This window comes from Cinclus cinclus, chromosome Z (genome assembly GCF_963662255.1).
Source record: "Cinclus cinclus chromosome Z, bCinCin1.1, whole genome shotgun sequence".
In the NCBI taxonomy this organism is placed as follows: domain Eukaryota; kingdom Metazoa; phylum Chordata; class Aves; order Passeriformes; family Cinclidae; genus Cinclus; species Cinclus cinclus.
The window spans coordinates 15,215,297-15,223,979 of record NC_085084.1 but is presented as its reverse complement, the minus strand read 5'-3'; positions in this window follow the sequence as shown (position 1 = coordinate 15,223,979).

Below are 8,683 nucleotides of genomic sequence, written 5' to 3'. Positions count from 1 at the left end.
GCTGTTTAAAACAACTATGTTACAAAAGTTAGATTGATAAATCTGCCTAGCAGTTGCCTAATGCAGTAAGTTCATAACTGCCTGTCTTGTGTATTCTCAGAAACTTTGGGGAAGACATATCCATTACCTTTTACACATGATTTTCTCAGGTAACCAGGAGCTTGGCTAATATATGCAGTCCGTTAAGGAATCATTAAACAGTTTTTCCCCCTCTATTTTTTATTTTGATTTCCAAGATGAAGAGGCTAAAAATAGGCCAACTCAAAAAATGTGTGATAAAACAGGGAGCAGGAAAAGCAGTTGGTTGTATCATTGTTGTCACCTTTTTATACGTCATATAAAAAACACTCTGAACTTTGAAAGATTTCTAATATTTTGCATTATTGTCTCTGCCTGAGACTCTTCAAATTGCACTACAGAAATGCCTTAAAGTAACTTTGAACCCTTTGGGTCAAGGAATAGCTTCAATCCATTTCCTGAGTGAGAATGCTTTGTCCAAGAACACTCACAGATGGAAAACTGAAGAGATGCTTTCTGGGGGGATGTGAGACAGACATGTTCTTAGATAAAGGTGATGTAGAGGGGGGACTGTACTCCATCATTCTGTGTCCCGGATGAAGGTTGTGAAAGAAAGGTTCTTAGCTTCTGTATACTGGAGCAGAAGCACAGGCAGAGAAATACTTTGTTGGGAGATTTAGGTCTTGATCAGGGAGACACTTCCTCAGGAGTTTTAGCATTATATGTCAGAGCACACAGTCATAGCGTTGCTTAAGTTGTAAAAGATATTTAAAATACTTAAGCTGAACTATAAACTTTCCGTTTCCATCACTAAGTCCAGTTCCTAAGAGCTGCAGCATCACATCTGCTAAGAACCTCCAGGGCTACTTGTTTTAAGCCTCCCTTCAGTTTTGTCCTTAAGGATGCCAATTCCTCAGCTTCGAGACAGAGAAAAATGTCCGTGTGTCTGTCCCTCAGAGATCACACAATGACATCCAGCGGCCACCCCTTTTGCTAAAAATGGCAAACCCGTGTGAGCAGAGCGGTGTGCGGGTGTGGGAGGGAGAGGCGGCGGCTCGGGGGTGCGGCAGAGCGCTCAGCCAGGAGCGCAGCCCCTGCACCGCTGCCTCAGGGGCTGAGCCCCAGCCTTGCCTCCGAGGGAGGGCTGCTAGCCAAGGAAAAGCGTTTGAAATCATGTGTTTCCTAACCCTGTGTAACACACGTTCTCCAGTATCCCTCCAACCAGCTCTCGTCAGGCTCTATCTTACTGCTTAACTACCTTTAGGTTTGGGTACAGCTCTCTGACAGAGCCCGCCACCTCGGGTAGTTACCAAAATTCAGAGATGGCAGTACTTAATGTGCTATGCTTCCAAAATGGAACTGGGACCCTATGATCTAGTCAGTGGGATAGAGACATTTTGTTTGCTGTGCACTATCCTGTAGGTCATCCTGCTCTTAAAGTAGCATTTGGAGGCACAGTGATGAGCATCTTCAAGGGAGGAGAGTCCCACAGACATAGAGGTGTGGGAACCAGAGCATATGGGGCATCACATTGGGCCAACATTCCCTGGATCAAGTGTGTTGATACTTCCTGTACTGAGCATCCAGGGCAAAGATTTAGTGGTTTCTTTCAATTACCTTAGATCATAGTTTCTATTTAAACATGAAAGCATTTAAAAATGATGTCCTCTATCAGAACATTTTAAAATATTTTGATTACACCAGAACACAACAGAGCAGTTATTAAATGTTTCTTTCTTACTAGAGGCAAGATGAAATTCTTGGCCCTTTCCTGTACATTTTCAGAGCTCTTTTAACAAACTATGCATACTGTGCATTATTTTGTATTGCACTGTAGTATACAATTTGGAAAATGCTAAATTGAATTCCAGTGTTAAGCTTTCACAGAACAGCAACTTGTGTCAGTATTCAGCCTTTCTTGATTAACATATTTTAATATATATTAATTTTGTGCAACTTCTTCTGAAGCCAAAAAATTCTTGATCTGCTGTGACATTTTCTTCTGCCAGCACCATGCTGAAACTGTTAGACCCAGTGGATCCATCCACTCCCCCAGAGGGATGGCTTGCACCCATCCCTGATGCTGGTGTAAGGACATGCATTATACAGTTGAATAAAACAGCTTAATTTATCTTATGGCTAGGATGGCACTCTGAGACTTTGGAGCTGCTGTGAGGTGAGTAGGATCATCTACTGTTAAGGGAACTTGTTTCGCTGTAAATGTCCATGGTGTTGTATTGTCTGAAAATACTCAAGATATTTTAGAAAAGATGATCCACCTAACATAACCTTAAAGTATACCAAGTTTATTTTCTAGACTTATTAAGAATCTAAATAAGTACACAAAATTTCAGATTAATATTTAAATTACTGCAGTAGTAATGTAGTCCCTAGGTGTGACTGCACAGTGAGGAAAGGGAATGTCCCTGCATTGCTGTGTGCTTCCTACTGTTGTTTCTCTCTGACTTAGCTGAACTGGGGCAGGAATGCAGGCAATCTGCTTTGGTTAGAAAGCCAAAATGTTTCAGGCAGAAAATGATCCATGGGAACATGGGATTCATGAGGAACAGGCTATGTTTTCTGAAACTTTGGCCCTTCCTTGCAACAGGGCAACTATTTACCAGGTAAGACTGGAGCAAAGACACAGATTGTCATTTTAGACACTCACCAAAATCCACTCATCAGATCCTCTGAGATCTGGACTATTTATTCTACACGAAACACAGGTTAGCCTTTGTTGCTGCAGTTTGTCTAAGTTATGATTCTCTGAGTGAATGCTAGTCTTAGCAAAATGAATAGCATAGTCAAAACGGATTAATCATAAACTTACACTATTGACAATTGCCAAGTTTGATCCCCAAATGTCCATTCAGGGACAAAAAGGTGGAACCTGGACACATAGTGTAAGAGCAATGTGAATCTTAGAGTTAATTGTTCATATCTTCCTTTGTGACTAACTTTTCCTGTTTGTCATGTGCACACACCCCTCATCTGCTCTCCTCCTCCACAAATTACAGTGTAGTTACTGTGGTTCAGCACTTGTGGGTTATAATTCAGATTTGTGACTAATATCTCTAGGGAGTTTTTGCAGAATGTAATTCTTCAATGAGATTTAGTGTTTTTACTGTTACTTAGAGAAGATTTATTAACTGCTAAAGATGTGTTTTTAGTTTCAAGATTTTAATTAGTATGTAGCAAAATGCTACATTGGTAGTTGAAATGTCATCTTTCAAACAAATTAAAGAAAAAGATTGTGTGTTAACATTTTCTCTACTGTTCTTAGAGCCTGATATGTTTTTTTCCCCAAGCTTCTCAAGAAAATTCTCATCTTGCATGGTATGACCAACAAGCCTTTGGAATATTTTGTGAGGGTAACTATCACCTCCAGAGACTGATTCTGTGGTGTACATGTGGCGTTGAACCTTTTGTTATGTGTTTGGGGAAAGGTGTAGCTAAAAAGTTTTAAGTTTTAGAAGGTGGCACAAGCAGAGCAGTCGTGCCACAGCTGTCACACTTCTTGGTTTGGAATCCAGACTAGCAAAGGCAAAGGCAGTTTCACTCCATAGTTCTCCACAACAGTAGCCTGTATCATCTGCAGCATGATGTCTGTAACTGTTCATGGACTGCTATTGTTAGTTCACATAAACAACCCTCTCTCAGATAATGCTTGTCATTATTGACTCCCGGAAGTGTAAATCAAATATACTGTGTCAATGACTGAAATTAGCTATTTCAAAATGGAATCATGTGAGTTTACGGGGCCTTTTTTGTTGTTCCAGAGATGTAAAACGGTGAAATTCAAACTCTGTATGCAAAACCAGTGAGGGCTGGTGTAAATCTAAGCTTGTGCTGCACTCAGTCATGAGGATGATGAATCAGGCTGACTGCCATGGTGCAAATTAAATTTAGCTATTTTCCATTGTGTACTAATGAGATTAAAAGACTAGATCACTGCCCTAAAGTCTTCAAGATCACAGCTCATAGAAATGAAAATCAAGGCTACTGATATTGGTTTTTTTTTTTGTTGCTTACTAATTGGCTGAATTTAGGTGAAGTTTGTTACTGTGAATAATCCCAGGGAGACTAGAGATACAGTGTTACCTGGAGAGAAGCATAATGACAAGTCTCTGGCATAGATTTATTGTTTAATTTTGTTTTGGAAAACTTCAGCGCTCCCAGTCTTCCAGCTCCCAGCCATAGCTCCAGTCTCAGTCCCTGAGAAAGGATGAAATAAAATCTGATTAAGAAGTTTAGCATCTCCTTCTTAGATACCTGAAATAAAAAACAGTTCTTCAAACCATTCCTCTCCTGAAGTATGAAAGATGTATGCAGAACCGTTTTAATTATCTGATACCTTTCTGATTCAATTGGATGTTTGTTTTCCTGTGCTTCTTTTTCATTTGGCTAAAACATGTTATTATCTCAGTTGAAGGCTTATTTGTGGAAGCAGAAGATTCTGACTTTGGCAAATTTTGTGTCAGTAGTGTTTTTTCAGTGTTTTTGTGCAGATGTATCGGAGCTGGCTGTAGCTTCAGGCAATGCCACCCAGTTACCATACAAAGAAGCACACTTCTTCCAGGCTATGTGGATGCAATTTGGAGAGGCTCTTCAATCAATGCTTTTGCTTCCCCTCTGATGGAATGGTAGTGACAAAGCAAAGAAATTATTCCCTCCCTTTAAATAAACCCACTTATGAAGTACTTATGCTGTGGTTCCAATAGTGGCCAAAATAAGGGACATTGAATGAAACCTGATCTCAGAGCCAAAAATAAATTGCAACATTCAAAAGGCCTGTTCGAAATGTAGTAAATGTTTTGGTTTCCTTTTAAATCTGTAAAGTTAGAACAGTGAGAGATCTTACAGAAAAGCAGCTGCCATTGCATCACTGCTTATCTGCCTTGAAAGCAAATGACCATAAATAAATGCTCCACAAAGAACAAATGTTTTGATCTACATATCCTTTTTATTGCAAAACAATTCTTACAGAAATTTCAGAAAGTCCTACTGTAGTAATTGCAAAGTTCTGCATTTTATTACGCATCTAAACACAGTCTAAAAGTGCATTGTGAATCCAGTAGACCTTTGGAAAGGACCATTTTCCCTAGTTATGTACATTTAGACAAATCATATTGAAAAGCTTTGTATTAGTAGGAATTTGTTTAAAATAACATTTTAGTAATTTTTATCCCTTTATAAATGATTGTTATACACTTAGAAATGATAGCCCAAATAATAAATGATTAAATAGTTATTAGTATAGAATATTGCAAGCACTGTTCCAGACAGCAGTAGCAGCAAATAGACTCTTGTCATGTACAACAACTGCAGTGGTGGAAAAAAGATATAACTTTAATACAATTTACTCTCGTGCAGGCATAAAACTGTATTTCACAACCAATTCCCTCTTCTGCCCCTTCCCCCTCGCTCCCGGATACTAAAATAAACAAGAGTTATCACTTCCCTGCAGCAGAAACAGCAGCAATTTAATAATCAAATGTTTTTACCTAACAGCCTTTTGAAATAAGCATTGTGTGGCTCTATGAATGATCTGAAAGCATAGAGTAAAAATTAGAAGCTCAGAGACGGTTTCTCAACCACACTGGCTCCATCATCAGACTTCCAACCTGAAGATGATACAGTGTAATCTGTGCCATGACTCAAAATAATATTGAGTTAGAAATGCAGAATAAATCCATCTACTGTCAGAAGTCAGAGCATGCCACCAAAATCAGTGGATTTTCTGCAGATTTGCACCAGTATCAGTAAGACCATAATTGTAGTCAGCCAGGGAGAGGAGAAGCCTGTGTGACCTGTAGTGTTTTATGTGTGACTGGCTATAAAGCAGGGTGCAGAAACAAAGTCCCTCTACATCCAGTACTCCTGCTCCTATGCCTATGTGTGGCAAGGACAGTGAATTCCATCTAGAGTAGTGAAGGGTTTCACTAGGCAAGCAGATACCCCCAATGTTTCACTTCTCATGCTGGTTTGGATTGTGATTTTATCTAAGGTGTTTGAAGGGAAAATTCATGATAGGAATATTATCCTTTCTTTTGAAGAAAAAGATGATCTGTATCTAGTATCTCTCAACAGAACTGAAAATGTGGCCTTTGTTAAACCAATCATGTGTATTTGTGCAAAAATGCAAATATATATATTATAATTTTTAAGCAGGGGAACACATCACAACTACTTAAGCATTCTGAGGGAAATCCAGGAAAAAAACAGCTCACACTTTCCCTTCTGATGATTATCAGACCCTCTTCAAAGTTTAACCTGAGCAACATAACAAGACATTTATGCTTGTTTTGAAAACCTGCACCACAAGTTTATAGAGAATTTTCTTTAACTGGCTCACTCTTATACCTTTGATAACTTCTGCTCTCAGGACAGATACTGGCTCCACTGCAGTCATTGGACTAAGGCTGTATGCTGCTACCAGTGCTTTTTTTTTTTTTGAGCAATTTTTCATGTAGTTGCATCTCCCAAGTGCTGACAGTTTCTAAGAAACAAATCATTTTCTTCTCATACAAAAAATATACCTAACTAAGATATTTATCCCCTGACAAAAGGCTATCCTTTCCGCAAAAGGTACAAATCAGTTTTGTTGATTCTTTTTGCCAAAAAAAAATCTATAAATGGAAAAAAAAAACAAAACAAAAACCAAACAATCTATGTCTGGAACCCAGAGGGATTTCCGTATGGAGATGAATGGGTGTTTTGGTTTTTCATTATATTTTCAAATTATCCCCTCACTGCCATTTGTTTACTGGCACTTGTGCTAAGAAAATAGTGTAGCACCTGATCTCTTCCAAAAAAAAGAGAGAGCCAAATGTCTGAGCACTGCTGTAGGTTCGCATTTTGTGTTGAGTATTCAAATTTCATAAAATACAATTGTCTTTTAAAAATAATAAAAAAATCACATACTTTGCTAAAGATCAAAAAATAATGGAAATAATGTAAACATCCAAAAGTTTGAATTCATTCCTAACTGGATTCATCTTTACAGGCAGGCAATAGCAAAATGTTAGGTTTCCTAGCAGTCCAAAGAAACTCATGGAACAATGCATGCATTTTCTTTGACACAAAAAAAGACTGGACTGTAAGGAAGAGAAACTACTTCAGTCATATCACACTGTTATTGTGAAAGAATAATGTGCTATAATACAATACCTAGGACAAGTGTGTACCCCAACTGTAGAATAGAATCACTTAAACGGGAAACAACAGAATGGATTACTATAGGAAAATATTTATAAAATACTGCACACTGCTTCCTCAGTCAACCAGCATATGTAAACAAACAGCTAAGCTCAGTTGAGTTTTAAAATATTATTAAAGTTCATTTATCTTATAATCTTTTGCATAACATGCCAGTTCATCTTTCACACCACCACAACTCATCTGTCACAGCCCACAGTGGCTCATTAGAGGTTTTATACATCAGCTCATACAGACGTTTAAGTGGAGCTATACAAAGAAATGTGCGAAACATACCAAACTTACACACTGTGACCAGAAAGGCATATTCCATATGTAAGCTAATAATTGGATAGTGGAACTTAATGTTTGATGCAACATGTGCTATCTTATTGAATGTTACAGATTTACAAACAAGACCATGTAATGAGATATTAAAACCGTCCTGTAACGTTCACTAATATTACCACATGTCACAACTATATATGTGTCTATTTCATAAGCTATCCTTTGATACAGAATACATCATATGGCACATGCTATAGCTACATGATGATGGATGATGAGACTTCTATCTCACTAAATGGTCATAATATCCAGAATGGGAAGTCTGGTCCCATTGCAAGAAGTGTGTGTTTTATCATCAAATTCAAAAAGGAGCAGTTTGATGCAAAGTGTAAAAAACAGGTGAAAATAAAATAGTCTAACATCCATCATAATATATTCTATAGAACCACATTGCAGAATAAATGGGAAACATTCAGGAAAAGTAGTGTTCTGACATCTTGCAATCACACTTTTAACATCTGAATTTACATTTTATATATAATGGCAAATTTTAAGAGGTAAATAAAGTGTTCTGTTTAATTTTGCCTGGAATGTGTGCTCCAGATCAATAAGGTGCTGTATCCTAAACATTTATACAGCTTCTGGGCTTGGCAAATTTCTTTACCCTGACAAACTAACCAATGGAATCTACCCCAGAGAAGAGCCCTATGCCTTGAACTAATTCACTAAGCACTGCCAAGGAATTTCTAATGAATCTGAAATTCCTCTTGAGTAGACCAATAATACGGTGAAGATGAAAGAGTCCACAACAGTTTTAGCAGACATTCATAAAAGTAACAAAGAAAACGAAGTAAGAATATCCCCCTCTCCTCTCCATAGATAGATAGATTTGGAGAAGCCTTAGGAAAAGGCTACTAACAGAAGGTTGGCACATTTGAAGCATATTGTTAAACACAAGTTCCTTTGCCCTTGGGCATTTTGCTATTGTTCAACAATCAGCCTGCTGACAAGCATGCTTCATAATGCACAGAAAGGTTTCTGACCTTTCTTGGTACTGCCATGTGACTGTAATGCTGCACATGGGCTGCAAGGCAATTGCATAAACATGGTGTCTTGGTGGAGTTTAGTTCACTGAAAGCCTGATCAAACAGAAGAAAGCAAGGAACACGTTGGTGCAGGA